Below are 23,573 nucleotides of genomic sequence, written 5' to 3' on the forward strand. Positions count from 1 at the left end.
TATTTGGGTAGAATTTTTGCATGTTGTAGGTTGACTCTTTTTCCCTAAGGAAGGCACTAGTTGTGGAGTTTGCATCCATTTTTTAGAATCAGAAATATTCTCAAGATATTACTTTCATTCTATTGTAGGAGTTAGTGTTAGAGTAGGAGTTATTCCCAAGTGGAGTTAGTGTTAGAGTAGGAGTTATTCCTAAGTATTGACTGAATGTGAACATACCAAGATTATGGAACAAAATCTGTACTCCTAAGGCCTCTAGGGGTTTGGGTTTAAGGAATATTGTGTCCATGAATAATACCTTGTTAGCTAAACAAATCTAGAGAATGAAAGGGGAGGAAAGAGAATGGAATTTAATCTGGAAAAAGAAATATCTCTATATGCGACCTTCGAAGGAAGAATTTATGGATAAGTCTTTTTTGGTCGAAGGCTCTACAATCTGGAATGCAGTTCAAATGGCTAAAAGTTGGGCTACTGCTGGAAGAAGGTGGAAATTGGGGAATGGAGGAATTATCAGATTCTGGGAAGATAGTTGGCTCTTGGACAAACCTTTGGAGGATATTCCTATCCTTAAGGAATGGAAAGAGTGGTTCAAAAATAGGTATGGTGATTTTGTTAAAGACTATTGGAGAAATGGAAAGTGGCTTGAGTTTAGCCAACACTGTCAAGGATTAAAGTTTCTTGAGATTCTACTATCTTCTAAAAATTTTAGGGATAATGAGGAGGATAGTTCGATTTGGAGGTAGACTTTGGATGGAAATTACTCTGTGTCTTCGATGGTGGCTATCCACAACAAAGTGCTAGAAGAAACTCCTATGTGGGCTAAAGTGTCGATAAAAAAATTAATGCCTAAAGTTAGTATCTTCTTTTGGATTTCTATCCAAAACAAGGTGTTGACTCTTGATAACATCCAAAAGAATGGATTTTTTTTTCCTAATAGGTGTTCTCTTTGTTGCAAGGAAGAGGAGTCTGCTTGTCACACCCTCTACTAGTGCACTTTCAGCCAGGAAATTTGGAAATTTATTTTTTGTAGGTGGAAGCTAAGTTGGGTATTCCTAAACTCTCTGGGGGAGCTATGGCAACAATGGTACTGTCAGGGTTCCCACAGATACTGAGAGGGGGGGATGAATCAGTATTTCACCGGTAATAAGATTTTCTTAAAACTGAATATGCAAAACATAAAGTACCAGTATATCGGTATGCAAGAATTAATGCAAATAACAGAATCAAAAACATCCACATGAAAAGAACACCATAACACAAGATGTTTAATGAGGAAACCCGGTGTGGGAAAAACCTCAACGGGATTTGTGACCCACAATATTCACTTACTGGCCAATAAGAGAATGTTACTTTATATAGGGGCCTGCACATGCAGGAAGGCCAACTGCCTAGAGCTCACTGCTCAATAAGAAGTCACACTGACTTACAATGAGGATTTACACAAATCCAATATTCTGTACTGCTTTACAATAGCATCTTCAATGCCAAATTCAGTACCAGTTCTTGCTCTGTTCATTACATATACCCTTGACCTACAATTCGCACATTAGGTCTGCCTTATAATTTATTTATGCTTCATATCCATATCCTACAAATGTCTACAATGATCTCTTTTATATACAAGAGTCATTTTACAATATGCCAAGTTGGCTTATAATAATAAACAAAATATTACATATCAAAAATCATGTCGGCCTCAGTGCCGATATACATGTTCTTTTCTATGTTGGTGTACATCTTCTGTGCCGGTGCCGGTGTAGATTGATTTTGCTGATGTCGGTGCACTGTCTTGTTTGCGTAATGCTTTGCCAATATAATGTCTTGCCAGTGCCATAGGATTGCAAGGTTGCCTGAGTAATGCTTTGCCAGTATAATGTCTTGCCGATGCCATAGGATTGCAAGATTGCCTGAGTAATGCTTTGCCGGTATAATGTCTTGCCAGTGCCATAGGATTGAAAGGTTGCCATCAATGACAAAACCTTCAATCACACACAATGTCTCATTGGAGTGTCCATATGCCAACAATCTCCCCCTTTGGCATTGATGGCAACACTCATGAGAAATTTCAAAAAGATATCCAAAAATGTTACCAAAAATGTGAGAGCTCCCCCTGAGCATGTGATCCCTATGTTTTGAATTTTCTCATCTACTACTCCCCCTTTGGCATCAATGACAAAGGTTAGTAGATTTTGTAGTTGTACCAATTCATAACCTCAACCTTGTAGTTGGGTAGTTATTATTATGAAGAATATCTCCCAAAATTAAGTTTATGCCATCCATAAACTTCTTGCTCTCCTTTATTGCTATCTCAGTTCTGTATACTGTACCGGTGAGATGCTGCAAGTGCTCTGCCGGTGTTTTGCTACCCTGTGTTAGTGCCTCTGAGATTTCCTTCCGCGAAGATGCTAAATAGTCCAATCTTGGACATAGTTTAGATCTCAAGAATTTTGCCTTGTTTATTATTTTTTCTTTCTCTCTTTCTAATTTGAGCAATTCTTCCTCAAAATTTGTTATCTTTTCCTCAAAAACTGATAATGTATCGGTTGAGTTAACAAAATTATCAGCAAGTTTATTGATCTCTTCCTGTACCTTGCTCATCTTTTTATCTACATTCATAGTCAAAAATTTTATCTTACAGGTGTCTTTGTACAGAGTTTTGTACTCTTTCAATAACTTGCACAGTTCCAGTAGAAGTGTGTCAAATTCCCGATTAAACTTCTTTATTCCTTCCTCAAAGAATTTTTGCTTCTCTTTTTCTACACTTTCCTTTATAGTTTTTACCTTTGCTTGCTCAAAATTTCTAGAAATATATTTACAAAGTGTATCCAACTGGCCTAAAGAATCTTTATTGTCTATATTACAATTAGGAGCTATTGATTTCAAAACTGGAATTGAATCATCTATCGCTTTATAAGATTGTGAGCTATAATCAGTTATTTTCTTGATAGATTCGAGCAATACCTCTATTACATTTGATGGTGACCCAACAAACTGAGTGTCGGTGGAAGTGACCATGCTAGTATTGAGCTCTGGTAGGTCTGTTTGTGTCTCCATCTCTTTAAGCATTGGTTTTCCTGCATCATTTCTTACTAGTGGCATCTGTTCTGGAGCCTTTAGCTCTGTTGGTTTCTCTGTTTGTGTTCCAGATTCCATCTTTTTCTCTGAATCTGTTGCCAGTTGCTCTTTGTTTCCTGTTGCCCATTGCTCTTTGTTTTCTGATTTATCTAGTGTATCCTTATCTACCACTGTGTTGATTTTCTGAGTATCAACATTCACAGTATATAGGACTTCAGGATTAGGATTATTATCCTCTGTGTCCATGCTCTCAGCTACCAGTTGATCTTCTGCAGTTGTTGTATTTACTGGTGGAGTATTTAAAGCAGGTCGGGGTAAGTTGTCTCTAATCTTGATACTTGGTGGTCCACCAACTTTACCTTTCCCTTTGTCCTTTTGATATACCAGAATGGGCTTGGGATTCCTATATTCTTCTTGTTTTTCTTTTTCAACCAAGAATGTATCCCAACCATCTTTTGTTTCCTTTGAAACTTCAGTAACTCTACCTGCCATTAGTGATATTTGCCGGTGTGCAGTGGAAAAAACTGTCCGATTGGCCTAAGCTATCGGATCATCAATTTCCTTAGGTGAGTTGACTGGGTATACTACAAGTAATTTTTCTATTTTAATTTTCTTATCCAGCTCAACTATTCCTTGCCTTCTGGCCTCAAGTCTTTTATATAATTCATCAGGAATTTCATTTAGGACTTGCATCAAAAACTTTTTATACATGTCCATGTGTAATATAACACTCTCCTCGACTTGTCCTTTCTCATCATCTGATAGGGTGTCATATATTCTCCCTATGTTTTTCAATTTACCTTCCTTTGTGATCTCATTCAGTAATATGTCAAAACGGGCCAAGTCAGTGTTTGTCTTCTTCTTCTTTTTGGGGGTCAGCTTTTTCTTATGTGTGGCTTTCTTGACTGGAGACCTCATAGCTTGTTGCTTCTGTCTTGTCCTTCTAGGTGAAGGAGTGGTTACCGGTGAGGGGTCTCTTTTCCTAACAACTCTTTTGAAAGTCGCTAGCATATCTTCTTCTGAGGTAGTATCTACTGGTGATAGATGAGTTTCAGGTTGTTGGGCTGCCAACTCTTCTTCTGTTATGTCGGTTTTCTTTAATACATCTTTCTTTATGATTTTTACTTGTCTGGATCCTTTCCTCACAAATGCCTCAACCTTTTTCACTCTCTTTTTAGATTGAATTTGACTTTTGATGGTCTCAGCACTACCAAATACTTCTTCCTTTGGTTCATTGGGGGCTTCCAGAAGTGCTTTGGCATAAGTTTCCACTATGTGGTCATCTATTTCATTCCCCATCTCTATAACCTAGATTGTTCTTGGGATGACTACTTCCATCCAGATCTCATCCTTTTTTATTACAAAACATATATCATCCTTGTATTTGTTGACAATTTCCTGTGATAGTCTGATTCTTTTATTCATTCTGACTTTTAGTGCTTGAAAATACTCATTGATATTCTTTTCTCTGTTTTCACCCATATTGTTGAATAAGTCAGACAATTGTTTTCCTACCAGTATGTTGAATCCAAAATCCTTGTAGCTTATACAGGGGGCCTGTTTGGTTATATGTAGCATTAAGCATACAAGTAAATTTCCAAATCTAAAGGTTCCTTTCTTATCCTTCTTGATTTTTGCTAAATTGTCAATTAACTCATCCTTTAACCATTCACAGATATCAATTTTTACATTGTCCTTAACCATGTCATAAGCACTCTTTATGCATAAACTGGAAACTGAGTTAAGCCTATTACCATGAGTTGCTTTGTAACCTAGAATCATGATAACAAATCTAACATTTGTATCGGTCACATCACTAACCCTCAATGATCTCTTGTCAGGTGTTGCACCAGTTAAGTTTGTTACCAAGTCATTGGAGACCTTCTTGGTTTTGTCGGGTCTGTTACCGGTGGAAGGTAACCCTGTTACTGCTTTCACAGCTACCTTTGTAATTTTATGCACTAAGTCAAGCCAAAAGAATGAACCATGTACCCTACTCAGAACTATCCTAACCACTTCCTTGGGAAATTCAGGAATGCAGAGGATTTCAGTGAATCCTAGGGTTTCAACAATTTTATATTCAGGTTTCACATTCTCAGAGTTGTCACATATAACAGACTTATACATGTTTTTGATTTCTTCATCACCTAATTCCTCTATGTTGCAATGAATATACATTCTAGGGTCTTCTGCATAAATAACACCTTTTGGAATTTTTGAAAAAGCACCTGTGTTGTCATCTTTCTTAGCTACCTCGAGAACTAGCTGAAATATAGGCCTAGGTCATTTTATAACCTCGACTACTATAGGATTTGCTATGAATTCAGGTGCAGAGGAGGATGCCATGATGATAAATACCTTTTTTTGCCTTTGGATGGATTGATTGCTGAAGTGCTTTGCCTCTTTGCTCGGAATGCCTTAGCTCTGAAATCTTCGCGCTCTCTGAAAGTTTGAATTCACAGTGAAATGAAATGGAGCCAAAAACCTTATTTTATAAAGTCTTTTCTGCTACCTACCACATTAATTGCTTGTCAGTAATGTATTAGCTTAACTTTATTTGCCGGTAATGAAGGATTTTCAACTTCTTTTCTATAAACCGAGGGAATAATAGCACATGTGTCATTTGATTGCCAAACCCTCAAGATAATTTTCTTCAATTTAATGAAGAACATCCTGCCAGTGGAGCATTGCTCTATCCTGTCGGTGGAGCATCATATTGTCCTACCGGTGAAGCATTTGTTGGTTCTACCGGTGGAGGAGTAACCCCAATATTTAGATCGCCTTTTCTAATCCATTGCTTTGAAAATTATTGCTTAACCTCTTCAACCTTTTCTTTACCTTTCAAGCTAGTACTTCTGTTATCTACCGGTGTACCTTTACTTCTACAAAATTTAGCTATATGACCAATCTTGTTACATGCATAACAAGTTACATTATTTTTCTGAATAGCTTTCCCATAACCTATGCCGGTTTGTGTTCTGCATTTATTTGATAAATGACCAAATCTTCCACAAACATAACATCTTACATTTATTCTGCAATTTTCAGAGTTACGACCAATTTTGTTGCATTTGGTACATTGACTAGTGGGAGGATTGATGTTCTTATAATGCCTAGATCTACATTCATTTGCCCTATGACCATATTTATTACAGTTAAAGCATTTTCCATTGAATTTGTAAGTATTAGAAGGTCTTACCAGTTTGTTGTGATCCTGGGTATTTGCAGTACTGGAGCTTTCTCCAACTTCAAATCCAATTCCAGAAGTGTCACCTTTGGATTTTTGATTCTTCAATAAGGTACCAAGTTCTTCTGAGCTTTTCTTGAATTTTTCTTTGTGTTGATTTACAGTTTCCAATTCCCTTTCCAAGATTTCTTTTTGTCTCATTAGTTCATTCGAGTCATTCTAAGTATGCATCAAATCTATCTTCAACATGTCATTCTCATAGCTAAGTCTTGTGTTCTCATTTGCTGCATCACTTAATCTTCTGGTCAATTCTTCTTCATTTTTCTTTCTATCCTCAATTTCTTTGCAAAATCTCATAGTCATATCCTGCATTTCATTTTTTTGTTGTCATGATCTCTTGTTTCAATTTTCTTATCATATCATTTAGTGATTCCTTTTCATCATTCTCATTTTGCAATTTTTCACAAAGTTCTCTTCTCTTGTTTCTTGTAACGGTAAGATTTTCTTGAAGTGTCTAAATAATGTCCTGAGCTGCTTTTAAATCATCTTCTAATTTGATATTTTCCAACTTCTCTGCATCATAGTCAGTAAGAGCTCCTTCAAGTTGCTTCATCAGATTTTCCATCTTCACCGGTGTCAAGATCTTCCTCAAGTTGTTAGGCTTCTAAAAATAGAGGACCAAGCTCTGATACCAATTGTTAGGGTTCCCACAGATACTAAGAGGGGGGGGTGAATCAGTATCTGACTGGTAATAAGATTTTCTTAAAACTGAATATGCAGAACATAAAGTAACAGTATACTGGTATGCAAGAATTAATGCAAATAACATAATCAAAAACATCCACATGAAAAGAACACCATAACACAAGATGTTTAACAAGGAAACCCGGTGTGGGAAAAACCTTGGTGGGATTTGTGACCCACAATATTCACTTACTGGCCAATAAGAGAATATTACTTACAATAGGGGCCTACACATGCAGGAAGGCCAACTTCCTAGAGCTCGCTGCTCAATAAGAAGTCACACTGACTTACAATGAGGATTTACACAAATCCAATATTTTGTACTGCTTTACAATAGCATCTTCAATGCTAGATTCAGTACCGGTTCTTTCTCTATTCTTTACATATACCCTTGACCTACAATTTGCACATTAGGTCTACCTTATAATTTATTTATGCTTCATATCCGTATCCTACAAATGTCTACAATGATCTCTTTTATATACAAGAGTCATTTTACAATATGCCAAGTTGGCTTATAATAATAAACAAAATATTACATATCAAAAATCATGTCAGCCTCAGTGCCGATATACATGTTCTTTTCTGTGCTTGTGTACATCTTCTGTGCCGGTGCCGGTGTAGATTGATTTTGTTGATGTCGGTGCACTATCTTGTTTGAGTAATGCTTTGCCAGTATAATGTCTTGTTGGTGCCATAGGATTGCAAGGTTGCTTGAGTAATGCTTTGTCGATATAATGTCTTGCCTATGCCATAGGATTGCAAGGTTTCCTGAGTAATGCTTTGCCGGTATAATGTCTTGCTGGTGCCATAGGATTGCAAGGTTGCCATCAATGACAAAACCTTCAATCACACACAATGTCTCATTGGAGTGTCCATATGCCAACAGGTACTGTCCTAATTCCAATTCTAAGAATGTTGAGCTATGGAAACTAACTCTCCCAAATGTCATATGGAATATCTGGAAGGAGCGCAATAATAGGATTTTTAGGGATAAAAATGCTATTCCTGAGGTGGTGGTGGATAAAATCTATAGAGGAATATTTGAATGTTTAAATGGAACTTATCATGGATTGGCTGCTAAACAGGATTTTAATTAAAGGTAGAACCTCTCTAATATCAAATCTTGTAAGGATAAGGGAAGGGAAGTTCTTGTATGGTGTTTTCCGTCTTAGGGATGGATTAAGGCAAACTTTGATGGGGCATCTAAGGGGAATCCGAGTAAAGCTGGTTATGGGGGCATTGTCAAGAATTTTGCTAGAAGTTGCCCGGTAGCAGTTGCTAGGCCTCTGGGTAATCAAACATGTCATTATGTTGAAGCTTCTGCAGCTTTGAATACTTTGATTGTTGCTAAAAATTTGAATCATGATAACTTATGGCTGGAGGGAGACTCTCTAAATAATATCAAGTGCTTGAAGGGAGAAATTGATCCATCTTGGTATATTGAAAATATATTTTTTAAAGCTAAAGAAATTATAGCTAGCTTTAAAAGTATTATAATTATACATTCCTTTAGGGAAAAAAATTTGGTTGTGGATGGTTTGGCAAACCTAGGTGTTATTTCTGAGGCTCAAAGTATTTGGCAAAAGGAAGATAATATTAATTTTGATATTAAAAATCTTCTAAGAAAGGACATATTCATGGGAAAAGATGAATTGCACAATCAATCATGCTAGTTGCAATGAGTAATCTTTACATTTATGGAAAGGTAATGATGACCTCATGGAATGGTAGAATCTTAATCAAAGATATTAATCTTCCACACACTTTGTGGGTTAGCATTTTCAAAATTTTGAGAGGCGAGTGGAAGGAAGCTCCAAATTTGCAGAAGAACAAAGTTGGTATTGCAAATTTGAAAATGGGAGGGGATCTAAGAAGAGAATAACCAAATAACATGTCCAGATGGAAGGAAATGCCAAAGGTTTGGTCAATTATAACAAAGGTAGGGTTAATCTTGCAGTCACAAAAATTAGTGAAAATTGGAGCAACGGTTCTTCCAAAATTCATGGGGTGAGGTTCAAGTTGGATGCTGATGGCATGGGGTATGGGATAGACTAGCCTAGTCTATGCTCTTGGATCCTTCCCTTCGATCACCTGGTGTTCTCTCCACACCCTAGGGTCTCTAGGACTTCCCTTGCTTGAGGAATCCCCTGACCTTTCCCAATCCACCCACGAATGAGTTGCACTGCTGCTCCTAAGGTCTCACCTACTCATGAGTCTCAAAACCCCTTACTAAGGCTAAAAAGGGCTAGGCTTGTTCCACACCTTCCAAGGTCTTAACAAGGTTAGGTTAGGTCAATTTCATGGTTTTTCTAGCCATTCATGTGCCCCCAAGATGTTTCAAGATTCCAACCCCTTACCGATTTCACTATTTTTGTGTTTTTGCCTTCAAATAGGGCTACAAGGATTAGGACCAATTAGGCCTCCTACTCAATCCTTTAGGGCTCCCTCTCACAAACAATGCACAAACTACCCAAACTCCCAAAATGGACTACCATTCATTTGGCAAGGGCTCAAGGATTTCTCTGGTTTTGGGCCTCCAAGTGGCCATACAGTGCCCTGGGCGAATTTTGGGGTTTTTAAGGGTTTTGTGAGGGTTTTTAGGGTCTGCCTTGGTCACAGTGAATGTTTTGAGTTTTAGCCACCTTGTCTAGATTGGTGGATGCTCCTCCTTCACACCAATTATTCTTCACTCACTCCTCTACACCGCCTCCAAAGGGTGCACTCTCCTCTGACCAACCTTGCTCTCCAAGACCTTTGCAACTTGACCTTTCTTAGCTGGGCACTATTCAGTCTCACCTAGGAGTGGGTCTTTATATGGCCTCCCTGCATTTTCAAGGGCCCTTCTTGCATTGAACTATGGTACAAGGTCTACACTCTCATTCCCCATGGTTTCATGGTGATTCCACAATGGGGAATGGAGTTATGATCCCATTTGCACAAACCTGTCCAAAACTGGACAAAGAAAAGACAGTTTTCAAAGTATTTACAAACACACACAACCTGCAAATAAAAACCTAATCTAATTGCTCACAATGAAATTATTTACACCATAGGACACATTCCACATAGTTTTGCATGTAAATCAATCCATTAATTTGCTTGGTGCTTCATTCAAACTGACTGGTAACCAACAAAACAGTCACAGTCAAGCTTTCCTTACTTGGGTCGTACAACAATGATTAACCTCTCATATTTTAGGGTTTTTAAACATCCTATACTACCCTTCCTCAGTCTGTGTGCCCATATTAGGGTTTTCCATGCCAAACTAAAGGTTTTGACCTCATGGTGGAAAAGTTGCTTGACAACTTTTAAAAGTTGTCATGCAACTTTTGAGCAACTTTCCCAATGTTATTTTTCATGACTCCTAGACCCACATTGGGCCAACCTAAGGACACCACCATGCTATGAAGGACCCCTAAACTCCTCAAAATCACACATACCCTCTATTTCCAAGAAATCCTCAATCTTGACTTAAGACCCTAAGAACTCAACTAGGACCTTAACTATGACCAATGAGCACATGGCTCTTTATTTTATGTACAATGGCTTCAAAAGAAGCATAAAAACAACAAAATAGAGAAAGAGGAAGAGGTTGGAAGGGTGATCCTGCACCATACTCCCCCTCTACACACAACTAGGAAATGGAAGAAGAGGTGAGAGCTGGGTCTATACCAAGTGTCTTGAACTTGCTCTCCTCCACCCAAGTTGCTTCAGATACAGGTTGGCCTGCCCATTTTACCAAGTGCTCCATGTATACCTGGTGTCTAGTGGACTTCTTCACCCTGGATTCTAAGATCTCCTCTGCTATAGGCTTCCTCACCTGCGCTAAGACATTAACATCTAGGTCCTGCAGTACCTTGGCTTGGCTCTCAGTCTGCCTTTCTATCTCACCCTTGTACAGGATCAGGTTAGCTACATTAAAGACTGGTGATATAGCCAAATCTAAAGGTAGGTCAACATTGTAGGAATTCTCACCATATTTTGACAGGATTCTACAAGGTCCTACCCTCTTCATTTGCAGTTTGGTAGGCTTACCACTTTGCATCCTAGCTTTGCTCAAATGGACCATCACAAAGTCACCCACCTTGAACTGAACCTCTCTCCTTTTCTCATCTATTTTTTCTTTCATTTTTTGATTGGATTCAAGGATGGCTTTCTTGACTTTCTCTTGAACTTCCTTGATGGTTTGAGTGAAGTCCTCTGCTTGCCCACTCTTCATCTCTAAAGTACCAAGGTCTCTCAACTCACATACTCCCCTTGGATGTCCGCCATATACAACCTCAAAAGGACTTCTACCAGTGGTCCTATTCACACTGTCATTATATGCATACTCTGCTTGAGGAATGATTAGGTCCCATGTCATTCCTTAGTTAAACACCTCAACAAGTTGCCTAACACCCTATTGATAACTTTAGTTTGACCATCTGTTTGTGGATGGTAAGCTGAGCTAAATGACAAGTTAGTTCCTAGTCTCCTCCATAATGTTTGCCAAAAATGGCCCATGAACTTGATGTCCCTATCTAAAACAATTCTTAAAGGGAGTCCATGAATCCTAACAATATCCTTAAAGAAGAGATGTGCAACATAGCTTGCATCATGTGTAGTCCTACATGGAATGAAATGGCTTATTTTGGAAAATCTATCTACTACCACATAGATGTTGTCCATACCTATCCTTGTCTTGGGAAGTCCTACTACAAATTCCATGCTTATACATTCCCAAGGCCTATTTGGGACCGGCAATGCTTGATCCTCTATTTTCTCTTTGACACACACCATATTTCTCCACATACCTCTTCACATCTCTTGGCAACTTTGGCCAATAGTAGTACCTCTATACTAAATCCAAGGTTTTGTTGACTCTAAAGTGTCCACTTAAACTGCCATTGTGTTTCTCTTGGATGAGGTTTTCCCTCATGGATCCTCTTGGTACACACAACTGGTTACCCTTGAACAAGAGACCATTTTGGAGAGTGTAATCTGCATACTCAAACTCCTTGCAAACCTTGTAAGCTGATGAGAAGTCTTCATCTCCTTCATAGAGGTCCTTGAAACCTTCTATTCCTATGCTCTACAACTATAGTTCTTGAACTGTCAACAACTTCCTGCTCAAGGCATCTGCCACCTTGTTAAGTTACCCCTTCTTATGCTTGATGGTGAAGGTTAAGGATTGGAGATATTCCATCCATTTTAGATGTCTATTACTAAGCTTCTCTTGAGTGTTAATGTAACCCAATGTCGGGTTGTCTGTAAACACCACAAATTCCTTTGGAAGTAGGTAATGCCTCCATTTCTTTAGAGAATGCACTAATGCCTACAACTCTAGGTCATAGGTTGAGTGCTTCTTCTTTGCTTCATTAAGCTTCTCACTGAAAAATACCATAGGTCTTCCCTCTTGACTCAATACACCCCCTACTACAATTCCACTTGCATCACACTCCAAAGTGAATAGCTTATCAAATGTAGGTAGGAGAAGGATAGGTTTTGTGGCTACTTCTTGCTTCAACAATTGAAATGCTTTGTCAGCCTGCTCAGTCCATTTAAACTTAGTTTTAAGGCCTCCTTTTATGGTGTCAAGGATTGGTGCACATATGCCACTGAAGTTCCTCACAAACTTTCTATAGAATTGGGCTAAACCATGGAAACTTCTAACTTCAGTCCCTATTCTAGGTGCAGGCCAAATCAAGATTGCCTCCACTTTGCTTGGATCCATCTTCAAGGTTCCCTTAGAAACCACAAATCCTAAGTAGACCAACTCTTGCTTCAAGAAGTCACACTTCCCTAAGTTGATGGACAAATTATCCTCATGCAACCTCTCTAAGACTAACCTCAAATGCTCAAGGTGCTCCTCTTTAGTTCTGCTATAAATGAGAATATCATCTAAGTACACCACCACAAATCTACCTGTGAAATCCTTTAACACCTCACTCATCAACCTCATGAAGGTTCTTGGGGCATTGGTGAGTCCAAATGGCATCACAAGTCATTCATACAACCCTTCTGTGGTCTTGAAAGTAGTCTTCCACTCATCACCCTCCTTGATTCTAATATGGTGATAACCACTTTTAAGGTCCAACTTGGTAAAATGCATAGCACCTCCTAGACAGTCCATTAAATCCTCTATTCTAGGAATAGGAAACCTATACCTTATGGTGATCCTATTGATTGCCCTTGAGTCAGTGCAAAGTCTCCACTTGCCTCCTTTTTTGGATGCTAGCACTACCATAACTGCGCATGGGCTGATGCTCTTCTTAATCAGTCCTTGTTCCAATAACTCTTGCACTTGCCTCACTACTTCCTTATTTTGATCAGGTGTGAGCTTATATGCTACCTTGTTAGGTAGGGATGCTCTGGGAACAAAGTCTATTTGATGACTTATAGACCTTCTTGGTGGGAGTGTTGCAGGTGTTCCATCACTCACTATATCCTTATACTCTTGCAACATTTGCTTCACCTCCTTGGGTACTTCTACCTACAACTTGTCTTCTTCCTCCTTTGGTTTCACAAAGATGGCACACTTCACTATCTCCTCCTCTTGTAGCAAGTTTAAGAATTCCTTACCACTAGCCAATAAGACACTAGGTGTTCTTGAAGTTCCCTCTTCATTCTCTGTCAAAGACTAAATCTTAAAGGTCTTGTTGTCCTTCTTGAATGAAATGGAGTTCTCCTCTCCATCATAAATCACCTTCCTATCAAATTGTTAGGGTCTACCTAGTAATAGGTGATAGGCATCCATAGGTAACACATCACAAAGGATCTTATCCTTGTATCCTCCAATAGAAAACTCTACCCAAGTTTGTTCATTAACCAGCACACTCTGCTCATGGTTCAACCATGTCACCTTGTATGGGTTAATGTGGGGTATCCTTGTAAGTTTCAACTTCCTAACTACCTCTTTTGATATTATGTTATCAGTTGACCCTGAATCAAATATCACCTTGCAAACTTTACCAAGGATCTTGCATCTCACCCTAAACAATGCTCTTCTATGCTTAGGTTCATTCTTGACTGGCTATCTTATCAAGACCTTATTGAACATCAGATTTTCTCTAGTCTCTGATTCAATATGGTCCACTTCAGGTGTCTTGTTGCTTGAAGATTCTTCATGTGCATAAGCAACCCTCTTTCCACTGTTAGATGATGTAGGCTTGTTAGGGAATCTATATGTCGGGTGTCCCAATTGACCACAATTGTAACACTTCATAGTTGCAAAGTAGGAGTTACCTCTACCGATACCTCTACCCCTACTTGGACCACCTTGTGCACCTCTTCCTCTAGAATGGCCCCCTCTAAGATTGGTTTCAATGCCATGTTCAGTCAACTTGGCTTCTCCTTGGTTCCTCTGCTCATTTGTCTTACTTTGGTAACCACCTCGGTGATTCACTTGTTCTCTACCTCTGCCTCTACCCCTATTATTGGAGTCTCCTTTCCTTTTGTTCCTCTCTTCCACCTTGATAGCAAGCTGATGACATTTTTGAACAGTAGTAGGAATCCATAGGCTTATCTCCTCTTGAATGTTCCACTTTAGACCACTTAGATACCTAGCCACCTTAATAGATTCATCTTCTTAGACTTTGGATCTAAGACAAAGTTTTTAAAATTCTTCAGTGTAGGAGGTCACATCAAGGTCTTTTTGCTTCAAACCCTATCTCTTCTTATGAAGTTAGACTTCATAATCCTCTGGTAAGTAGTTCTCTTTGATCTTACTCACCATGGCCTTCCAATTGGCAATAGGTAGCTTCCCCATGCTAACTCTTTCTTCTTGGAGGTACTTCCACCATGTCAAATTTGCTCCCCTTAATCTTGATTTGGAAACCTTAACCTTTTGAGCCTCTACCACTCCTTCACACTCAAAGTGGTTTTCCATGCCCACAATCCATTCCATAACAGTATCAATGTCCATCCTTCCACTGAAATGCGGTAATCCTTCAAAAGCTTTGGTGTTCAAAGCCTTAATAGCCTTCATAAAAGGTTTTTCATTAAAAAAGGGCTCTGGTTTAGGTATAATGTCATATATGTCAAGGGTCTTCTTTCCTTTGTCTTTGGTGTCTTCACCCTAGGGTCCTTGTGTCCTCTGATCCACCACTTCCTACAGTTTATCCCTTATCTCACTCATAGCTTCCTCAAGGAGTCTATTCTTCTCCTTCTACTCTTCTACCTCCCTAGCTAGCTCTGCATTAGTGATCATCTTTCTCTCCCCTATTGATTAACCAGTACATAGAGACATACACAGTCCAATAAATCTTTAACTATTCTCTGATACCAATCTGATGGGATGGGGTATGGGATAGACTAGCCTAGTCTATGCTCTTGGATCCTTCCCTTGGATCACATGGTGTTCTCTCCACACCCTAGGGTCTATAGGACTTCCCTTGCTTGAGGAATCCCCTAACCTTGCCCAATCCACCCACCAATGAGTTGCACTACTGCTCCTAAGGTCTCACCTACTCATGAGTCTCAAAACCCCTTACTATGGCTAATAAGGGCTAGGCTTGTTCCACACCTTCCAAGGTCTTAACAAGGTTAGGTCAGGTCAATTTCATGGTTTTTCCACCCATTCATGTGCCCCTAAGAGGTTTCAAGATTCCAACCCCTTACCGATTTCACTATTTTTGTGTTTTTGCCTTCAAATAGGGCTACAAGGATTAGAACCAATTAGGCCTCCTACCCGATCCTTTGGGGCTCCCTCTCACAAAATATGCACAAACTACCGAAACTCCCAAAATGGACTACCATTCATTTGGCAAGGACTCAAGGATTTCTCTGGTTTTGGGCCTCCAAGTGGCCGTACAGTGCCTTGGGCGAATTTTGGGGTTTTTAAGGGTTTTGTGAGGGTTTTTAGGGTTTGCCTGGGTCATAGTGAATGTTTTGAGTTTTAGCCAACTTGTCTGGATTGGTGGAGGCTCCTCCTTCACACCAATTATTCTTCACTCACTCCTCTACATTTCCTCCAAAGGGTGCACTCTCCTCTGACCAACCTTGCTCTCCAAGACCTTTGCAACTTGACCTTTACTAGCCGAGCACTATTCAGTCTCACCTAGGAGTGGGTCTTTATATGACCTCCCTACATTTTCAAGGGCCCTACTTGAATTTAACTATGGTACAAGGTTTTCACTCTCATTCCCCATGGTTTCATGGTGATTCCACAATGGGGAATGGAGTTATGATCCCATTTGCACAAACCTGTCCAAAACTAGACAAAGAAAAGACAGTTTTCAAAGTATTTACAAACACACACAACCTGCAAATAAAAACCTAATCTAATTGCTCACAATGAAATTATTTACACCATAGGACACATTCCACATAGTTTTGCACACAAATCAATCCATTAATTTGCTTGGTGCTTCATTCAAACTGACTGGTAACCAACAAAATAGTCACAGTCAAGCTTTCCTTACTTGGGCCGTACAACAATAATTAACCTCTCATATTTTAGGGTTTGAAACATCCTATAATACCCTCTCCTTGGTTTGTGTGCCCATATTAGGTTTTTCCATGCCAAACTAAATGTTTTGACCTCATGGTGGAAAAGTTGCTTGACAACTTTTAAAAGTTGTCATGCAACTTTTGAGCAACTTTCCCAATGTTGCTTTTCATGACTCGTAGACCGACATTGGGCCAACCTAAGGACACCACCATGCTATGAAGGACCCCTAAACTCCTCAAAAGCACACATACCCTCTATTTCCAAGAAATCCTCAATCTTGACTTAAGACCCTAAGAACTCAACTAGGACCTTAACTGTGACCAATTAGCACATGGCTCTTTATTTTATGTACAATGGCTTCAAAAGAAGCATAACAACAACAAAATAGAGAAAGAGGAAGAGGTTGGAAGGGTGCTCCTGCACTAGATGCAGACCTCATAGTGACAATAACTAGTATGCCCCAATCAGGTCTTAATTTTTTTAGAGATTTGAAAGTTTCTAATAACGTGGTAAAGATTTTTCCACGTAAGGAAAAGGAAAGGACAAAAATTGGTAAAGCTACGAGAGGGTATTATGATGCGTCCAACATAAAGAAAATTTGGGGCTATGTGTTGAATGTTATCATGGAATATACTACTGTGGAGGGTCGGTTAACCAGGGTTCACACTTTCCATTTCATGTTGTTAAATCATTTCAGGCATGAGAAAAGGATTTCCTTGCCCTACAACCTCTTCAGGTCATTGTCAAGATCTCTCAATAAGCACAGTAAAAATCCTTTGACTCTGGTGCTTCATTGTGGCCTCATTCTTCTCATTTATGAGCACTGCAAAATTCTTGCTATCCATGAAAATAAGAGGTTGTCTACGTCTCCGGGAAAGGATAAGAAAAAGATGGAGGAAGGTGGGCCAAGCAAGGAAGAGTCAATTCAAAACAAAAAGAGAAAAAGTGCTACTAGGTTGAAAATTCAAAAGGACAAGGATATTCAAATGGAGATGGAGAATGTTTCAAAGGATATTTGAAAAGATGACAATGAGATGGAAATGAAGGAGTCTAGAGGGGAGGAAAGTTGGAAAGAAGAGGATGTGGGGGAAGAGGAAGGAGAAGTTGAGGATGCTTCTGACCAAGATAGTCCTACCCACAGTGTTAGTTTAGTCAATGTCGATAGATAAAATTAATGAGGAAAAAGATATGGATTTTGAGCAGGAGAAGAATGAGCTCGAGAAGGACAAGGACAAGGAGAACCAAAGCAAGGATAAAGAGTCTGCTGGAGAAGGGTTAATTCTAGATAATCTCAAAAATCTCTCTAATGCTAGAATGGGCTTTGACAGGTGGACTTATGAAGGTATCAAGAACCTTGAAAAAAGTGGGAAGCACAGGGAAGAGGAGAGGAAGACAAATGAAAGGGATCGGAAGCAGAGGATGAAGGATTTGGAGGAAAAAGCTAAGAAGATGGAAGCTCAAATTGAGAAGCTGGAGGAAGGAAAAAATACAATGAAAAACTTGTTGGTTATGATCCTGGATATCTCGATTGTTGTTACAAAGAACTTAGAGGAAATCTCTAAGGTCCTTGAGGGATCTAGCACTCCTAAGCTAGTTGTGGACCTTGATATGAATGAAGATGCCATTAAGATTGGGACTGCGGAAAGTGCTCTGGTGGAGCTGCAAAGAGAATGAGGGCGAGCATGAAGAAAGTTGTTGTGGCTTCTCCAAAGGAAATCCCTAAAATTTGGGATAATATTAAAGAATTGTATGGGATTAGAGGAAATTTGGCTAATGCCCTGAAAAACATCTAGTTGCTCCTCTTCTGGATTTTGTCTATTTTTGCTGGTTGTTGTTGGTTCTGTGGGGTTTTTTTGCTGGATTTTGATCGTTTCTCTATTGGATTTTTAGCTTTTTGTTCCATCTTGTTTCTTAATGCTTTTATATCTTAAGGATCTTTTGTAAAGGGTTTCGGTGCCCCTTCAAAACCTGCTTTTACCTTAATCAAAAACATACCAAGATTATAGCCAAATCAAGGGTGTGTAGTCCTTCCTTGGTATACTTTCATTGGCAAATATCTATTTTAGTTTGCAATGATATGTGTTAAGATATACCTGCCTTGTTCTTTCAAAGCTAGAAGTCCAGGAGATTTTACTCTTGTGGCTGAATCTCATTCATTGGCCAAATCCAACCTTGAATCTAAGAATAAGAAGTGGCTATCCTTTAGGGTTTGAGGATCTATTGAGTTGGGAACCAACACATACCATATATGATTCTTCTATTAAATTAAATCCATCTAGTTGCTCAATGTAAACTTATTTTTCTAGATCTCCATTCAAAAATGTTGATTTGACATCCATCTAGTAAACTTTAAAGTTCTTGTAAGCAAAAAATGCAAGAAACATATGTATAGCTTTCATCCTTGCTACTAGAGCAAAATTTTCTTCAAAATCTATGTCTTCCACTTGAGAGTATCATTTACATACCAGTCTAGCTTTATTTCTTGTAACTTGTCCTTGCTCATTTAGCTTGTTCCTGAACACCCATTTAGTTCCTATCATATTATTGCCCATCGGTCTAGGTACTAGTTACCAAGTTTTGTTCTTCTAAATCTAATTCAGTTATTCTTCCATATATTTTACCCAACTCTCATATTTACTAGCTTATTCATAAGTCTTCAGATCAATCATTGATAGAAAACATTAATTAGCTTGTTCTTGAGATTTTGCAATCTTCCTCCTTTTCTAAAACACTTTTTTTTTTGTCTTCGATTATCTGGTTTTATGAATGATGATTTTGAACATATTTAGCATGAACTTTTGTTAAGTCTTCATCTTCTTCTTATTCATTTGCTTCCTTCTCCTTGTTTTCTTTCAGATCACTTGTCTTTTCTATAATTGTTATAACAACCTCAACCTTTTATGCTAGAAAATATTTACTTTCTCTCTTATCCTTGATATAGTATACATTTAACCTATTCTAACTCCTTTTGTAACCCTTTTACCAGTATTTTCTTTTCTAATTACACATCCAGTGCTATTGAACAAAACTTCATAATATTTTCTACACATCTAACTAACACTTAACAAAATATGTCATAATCCTTCAACATAATAAACATAATCAATTTTATGCTTACCATCAATGAAAATATATCCAATACCTAGAATAGATGCTCCATCTTCTTTTTGATTCACCATCATATTTCTTGATATTAATAAACCTATACTTATCATTAGAAATATGATTTGAACCTCCAAAGTTAATAATCCATGTACTCAGTTCTATCATAGCTTGCAATGCAGTCTTGACTGTCTTCTCTTCTTCTATTTTTTGCAAGGCATTCTCCTTTTCTTCAATTGCTAGAAACAAGGATTCTTCATTTGAGTCATCATCAACTTCATCTTCAATTGCATGTTCCTCAACAAAACATAAGCCCTTCTTCTCTCTTCTATCAAAGTTTCATCTTCTAAATTTATTTTTCTTTTCATCACCATCCATCTCTTATAGTCTTATATGTAAGTGCAATTAGAAGAAAAATGTCCAATTCTACCACAAGAGAAGCATTTCAGAGGTAACTTAACTTTATACTTTCTAGTTCCTCTCTACAATCTTCTGACAAAGTTTTCTTCAACTTCATCCAAATATCCACTGCATTCTGGATCATCATATCTTGACACATTAAATGTTACTTCTTTCTTTTCTCTTTTCTTCATCCATTTCTGAAATTTCAAAAGCTACTAAGGTAATTGTAAGATGATCGATAGTATACTTACTAAAATCATTGCATTCTTGTATGGCACACCTTGTTGGCTTGTATAATTTAGGCAAGGTCAGCAAGATCTTCTGAACAACATTACAGTCATCCAAATATCCACTGACAACTTTAATACCATCAGCAAGATCAGTCATTCTATGAACATAGTTCTCAACACCTTCATCTCCAAGCATTCTCGGATAGTCATACTTTTGTTTTGAATTCATCAACATAGCCTATTTTGTCTTCAAATATCCTTCATATGCCAAAAACAACTTGTTCCATATATCTTTAGCTTCTTTCAATCCTTCTACTCTCCTAAGCACCAAATCACTTATACAACTTAGAATTATAGTTCTAGCCTTCACATTAGTCTCTTATAGCTTTATCACATTCATAGTTTGAAGACCACCTAGCAGAGGTGTATATCTAGTTTGAATGATTTCCCATATCCCATTCTACAATTTCTCCAAATGTGACTTCGTTATCTCCTTCTAGTATGGAAAGTTTTCACCATCAAAGATCAAAACTTTGGAATAGACATCTTGCACCATACTGAATCTACCTCAAGGGGTTAAGCTTACTCAAGAGGAACCTTGCTCTAATACCAATTGTTGAACCCAAGGAAAGAATAAGAGGGGAGGTGAATCAATCTAATCATGAATTTAATGCAACACATAAACAATCAATCAACAACACATATCCAACACATGAACACCAATATTTTCTATGTGGAAAGCCCAAACATGGAAAAACCCCTTGTCCATTGTTGTCAACCCCTTGCTAATGAATGGGGTTGCAATTTGTTATTCTTATTTTTTTTGTTACAGTTTTCTATTGTTTATTGTTGTGTTGTAGATTATGATCTAGTATGCAGTTGAAGAGGCTCTTTGTTGTGAATTTTCACCTTCTTTGTGTTGATGTCTACACTCATCATGTTGTTGATATGTTAGAAAATAGTGGTGATAATGATGCATATATTAAGATGAGGACTAGAAGCATTGAAATTAGGATTAGAGGTATCAATATAAAGATTAGAAGAATGATGAAGTGATGTATTTTGAATCATCTTGTGCATACTACAAGCTGTTGTAGTATCTCCTTTGTTACTCTTGAGTAAAGAAAATATTGTTCTTGTGTTCGAAAGTTGATTAAGAGTAAAATTGCAAAATGTGTTAAAGACAATCTGGAAAAGTTATTTGCATCCATTCGCTTTTGTAGATATGGTCTTGTGGTTTTGGATATAGTTTTTATGATATGTGAATGTTGCACTCCAATCTTTTCAAGTCCTTGATGTTGAAACTGATGTCTCTGGTGATGGCAGTATGTTGGTAGTGTGTTGACTAGGTAGGACTAGTCTAGAGAATGCTTTGCATTACTCCATATAGATGTTCATATTGTTGTGGATTGGAAAATATGCTCATGATATTTTTCCAGTGTCTTCGTTCAAATTTTAGGTGATGAAATGTTTTGGAATTACATCTGATAATGTTTATCTCATGACTCTATTTCCTGGCACTCCGGTAATGATTTTTTTAATCTTAGATTGGCTTTTTCTAGCTTGCTTTGTCTTGACAATATGTAATAAGTGTATGAGGATTTTGTTGAGGGTTCATGGAATGCCTCTATATAGTCCCCATGATGTTGGATGATCTATTTGGTGTTGCATTTGGTTTGTTGTTAGTTTTTAGGGTATTTTGTAGTTATTTGTTTCATGGGGCTTGTTCTCTTTCTTTTGGTGCATCTTTAGGGGTCTTCCTCGGCATTGGAAGATGTTTAAAGTTGTATTTGGGTCCTAGTGTGACTTGTGGGGTCTGCATTGTGAGAATTCATTTTGAGAAAGTTTTTTTGGGCCAACTTGTTATGTGCTATACGTTTTGCCTACATGTTACCCTATTGCTAAACTTGGAGGATGTGTGCCAACACATGTGATGTTTGAGGCTGCACTAGATGATGTGTTAAGATGTTTTTAGGTCGTCTCTATCTCTTGGATAGGACCACTTTTACCATAATTATGTTTTATGGCCATCCTGGTGGGATCACTTCATGTCCCCTATTCCAACCAACCTGATCAATGTTTTAAGATGATGTGAAAGGTATATAAAGAATATCAAATAAATAGAAAAAATGTGTGGATTAGCGTGGAGTGTGGAATATGTGAATGTGAAGTAGTAAGTGTGTGTCATGAAAGTATTTGATCTTGACTGCCTAATAGTTCCTTGTAAAAATTAGTCAAGAGAAGCTACATTTTAGGAATTTTTTTGGATGTTGTGATGTTGAAGACTTCTTCATACTAACTAAAATATTCATCTATATTTGTTGGAGATAGTGAGTCTCCCTAGTAATTCATCTGTATCCTTCCCTGAGGAATTCATTCTCAAATTGTAAGTCCTAAGAAAAATGAGCTTCTTTGGGTAGTGAGCCCTAACAAATTGTAATATTATTTATATAGTGAGTTAACTCTCACTTGTTGGCAATTGACACAATTGGTTGGTTTCACTATGTTGTCATTGATGGAAACATGGCAAGCTATTCCGACTTCATATTTTGGTTCAGTTATGTACCAATAGGCACTTCACAGACACTTCACCAGCACCGGCACCGGCACCGGCACTAGCACCAACAGGTTGGAAGGAATTCTTAGGTTACTGGCAATGCAGGCCGACATGGTTTTAGGTATTGGAGGCCGACATCATTTGGATCTGGCATCGGCAATTGTTTTTGATATTCATGTATTTATGATATCTGGTTGACATGTATATTGATGTTGTGATTATCTTTGTAAGTCGACATAAGGCATGATAAATTGTAAAGGGTATATAATTCAATAGGTTAGATCATTTTGTGATATATATTGGATAGGAGAACATGATAATGTTATTTAATGCAAACTATTTTAGAGAGATCATGTATATGAGGATATCTATGTAAAAGGGTATTCTGGTAAAGGGTTTAGGGTTTTAGACCAGAATAGATAGAGCTTAACTGGAATTGTATTTAGGCATAAAAAGATGTTATTTTAGCAGTTCACTCATTTCTCTAGATTGTAGTCTGGATTTTTATGTAGTCGATGAGACTCCTTTTGTGTTTGAGTAGTGTTCTCTAGGCTGTAAGACTTCCTGCAAGTGTAGGCCCCTCTATTTTATAATATCTCATCATATGGCCAGTGAATTGATATTATAGGTCACAAATCCCATCATGGTTTTTCCTCTTTGAGGTTTTCCATGTATAATTTCTTGTGTTATGGTGTTCATTTATGTGATTGGCTTATTGGTTGCTTTAGTTCTTTCAATTCTATATGTACCAGTAATACCGGTTGGTGTATGCATATTTTAATAAGGTTAAAATTGATCATTCTGGTAGAACACTGATTCACCCCCCCCCCCCCTTGTCAGTCTTCT

This window comes from Cryptomeria japonica, chromosome 2 (assembly GCF_030272615.1).
Source record: "Cryptomeria japonica chromosome 2, Sugi_1.0, whole genome shotgun sequence".
NCBI lineage: Eukaryota > Viridiplantae > Streptophyta > Pinopsida > Cupressales > Cupressaceae > Cryptomeria > Cryptomeria japonica.